Consider the following 3561-nt stretch of genomic DNA (forward strand, 5'->3'; position numbering starts at 1 on the left):
ATATTTGAACGTTCAATTTCAGCCAAGTAAGACAAAGGGGTCTCAAAGGAAGTTTCTTAGAAATAGGCAGGCAACAAAAGGAGAGAAACTGCATTAGTGGCCCAAAGATGGAGAGGCTAAGGCATGCATTCTGACATTATTAGTCACCTGAGATACCCCCAGAAAGAGAAACTTGGTGTTTCTCAGCAGTCTCTGAATATTCCAATTGCCATTCAATTTCAGCCAAGTAAGACAAAGGGGTCTCAAAGGAAGTTTCTTAGAAATAGGCAGGCAACAAAAGGAGAGAAACTGCATTAGTGGCCCAAAGATGGAGAGGCTAAGGCATGCATTCTGACATTATTAGTCACCTGAGATACCCCCAGAAAGAGAAACTTGGTGTTTCTCAGCAGTCTCTGAATATTCCAATTGCCAGCCAAAATTAGATTGGAGTTCATACCTATTAGACCCCATAAGGCACAGACATCCACTGGGAACCAGGTCTTAATAGCATTCTTGCTCCTGCTGGAACTGTTTTTCTCTCCCTTTCTCTCCCACAGCCCTGCTCCATCTTCTTTCATTGTCTCACAAGTGAGCTTCAATTTGTGTGTGTGTGATGATCTGTAAAAAATTTGCTAAAACAGCCTCCTTCAGTATCACCCTGATTCCCTGATTCTGCTTCTGTGGTGAAATGCAGCCTCTGAGCCCTTCTGCTCCCCATGTATTAGTGCACCCAACCCGTGGGACCAACAGCCTCTAGTTATCCATTACTTCATGCAAAGAAAGAAGGCACCAGAGCCCAGCAGTAATAAAGAAGCAAGGAGCACCTTCTATGTAGGTTGCAAAGGGAGTTATTCCTGCCTTTCATCACCAGGAAAGTATTCCCTGCCTATCTCTTCTGACAAGAGAACTTCCTCCCTGCTCATCTCTCTGCCCCACAACGACATCCCTAAGCTGTAGGGGACTGACTTGAGCTTTACAATTGACATGTATAAACCAGGATGGTCTCAAAAGTAATCTTCAACTAAGTCACAGCCAAGCCGAGAAAGTGATACTAAGACAGGCACAATTAACTTGCAATGATTCCATCTCTTAAAAAGGGTATTATTTGAATTATGAATGGACATAATTACTTGTATTTTCTATACAGAGTCATCTGTCTCAATAAAATAATACTGTGTGAACAAAGATAAATTTATTATATGGAATGGGTCAGGGAAAGAAAACATACATTTTACAAAACGATCCTATTTTTGCACATCAATCTGGCAATATTAAAACAACGCACGATGGTTTTAATTTAAGCAAAATAATCAAGATTATTTAATTAAATCGAGGCTTTGTCATACGGAACTTCTAAATATTTTATTCCACCAGCAAAATCTGCTGATGCACTTGGAAGATTTCTGTCTCTAAAGCAGATGGAAACTGAATCTGGATACACATTGCCATCTTGTGGAGCCCTCCCCGACAAAGCATGCTGCAGAGACCTGAAGGTTTGCTTTTCTCGGGAGCCACTCCATTCAGACCTGGTATTGATGTCTAACAAAAAAAGAAAGTTAAAAAACCTTTCTAAGATACATAAGCAGCAGAGTCTTATACACAGGTTGTGCTGCCAGACAGAATGTTACAGTTCTGGTCTGCTGGATCTCTGTTGGGATATCTTAGTTGGGAAGTAAAACAAAAAACCTTTCCCCCTTAAAGCATTGCTTCAAATCAGAAGTAAACCAAATAAACTTGTCTGTTCCATTTTAGGAGAAACACACCACAGCTAAAGTGCTCTATTTCAAATTTAAGGCTACACTCAACAAGCAAGGTGACTGAACATTTATTGTGCTCAGTGTACACTTTAGGGCAGGTTTGAAGAACAGTGAGCCAATGGGGGAAAATCTGAAGCTCTCCTACTTAAGAACTAGCAATTCATAGACACAGACATTGTACAATTTTGTCAGCTCAGCAACTTTCCAAACATGAAATTACCTTCAAGAATTGAGATGTTTAGCACTAAGGTCAGATGAGTCAGGGAATTCTTTGTGGAGTGATTAATGAATACCAAATAAAGCAAGCCAAAGAAGGGTAAGTCATACCACCATAGCACTGAGGAAATAAAAAATTCTAACCCTTCTGATTCTTACTCCTTTTGTGGCCTTTTGTTTGCTTGGCCTCTGTTTCTTCTTATCATTCAGAGTAATTTCCAGCTATTGCACTTCACTTTTAGCTTCTTTAATAATTTTTTCTATAGAGCTGATTCACAGATGGAGGCAGTTTTTGTCCTCCTGATACTGTATTAAACAACCTCTAAACTGCAAACTCCTGATTTCTTTTCTCCTTAGTGATAGCCCTAAAGAGTCTTCATTACAAATTAACGAAGTCCAGTACCATCTCCAGCAGTATTACTCCTTAAATTTATCAGCTGGGACAGCTGGTAAGCTAGAGCCATGTCAAAGACAGGAGTAGTGCAAAAGATTGCAGATTCTCCTGCAGGCTTTTTTGACAAAGAGAAGGCTATCCTCACACAGGTTTCATAATACTTAAATCAATGCTTTGCTGAACTGATGAAAGCTGAACCTCAAAAAGAATGAAGCTGATGGGCAGCCACTGTGTGGTCAAGACAACAAATGTGAGAGGGAGGATGGAAATCATCACCACATGGAAAAAAATGATAGGCAGAAATATTTCTAGGCAGACAGCATGGTTTGGCTGAGCAAGTAAATGTGGCTGCAGTGTATGAAGAAAGGAGCAAAGACAAATACATTGCACCTTGAAAGATGGCTTCAAGGTCACTCAGTGATATGTTCAAGGTCAGGCAGAGATAAAGACACACACTTTTAATCAGGGCAACACAGAGAGTATGCAGTGCTCAGCTACAGGACTGAACATATTGATTGGTGGTTGAGGTCTTTTTTGCACACTACCATCAGTGAAAAGGATAAAAGCAGTCATTCTTTGCTGCAAGGTGATGTCATCAGAGGTGCCAGGAAGGGATGTCACTGGTGCATACAGCAGTGTGCTGGTAAAAATGACAAAAGTAGTATCACTGTTCAGTAAGCAGAAGAAGTAACACAGATTTGGACTGAGATGGAGTTGTACTTGAGCAATAGTTGTGAAGAGCTTGCAGGCCACATTTAAGACTACTGACAGTCAAAAAGTGCTTACCTAAACATGTGTATTCAGTTGCTTTCATGTAAGCAAGAAGAATCAGGACTATAAACAGAAATGCCAGAAGCACATGCTAGTGGTTACACATACTTGATACATCAAATGTATCTAAATGTCAACAAACGTCCAGCCAAAACTACACCCACTGGTTGCAACTTTCTAGAGATCAATTACATCTTACATCATATACTTTTATCAGTTTAATGCTTTCCATTCAAATTTCTATTGCAGTGGTTTTTTCTCTACCTTTTCTCCAAAGAGGGTGTCATATAAAATTTTTTTCTCATATACCTTCTTTAAGATTATCATTGCTACCAAGCAGGATGGGCCCAATGAAACTAGGAAAAAATGCTCAGAATTCCAGTCCCAGGTTGAGTTGGCAGTTAGGGGAAAACAAACAAACAAACAATCAACAACCTACAATTA

This window comes from Acanthisitta chloris, unplaced genomic scaffold (assembly GCF_000695815.1).
Source record: "Acanthisitta chloris isolate BGI_N310 unplaced genomic scaffold, ASM69581v1 scaffold9473, whole genome shotgun sequence".
NCBI classification, from domain to species: domain Eukaryota; kingdom Metazoa; phylum Chordata; class Aves; order Passeriformes; family Acanthisittidae; genus Acanthisitta; species Acanthisitta chloris.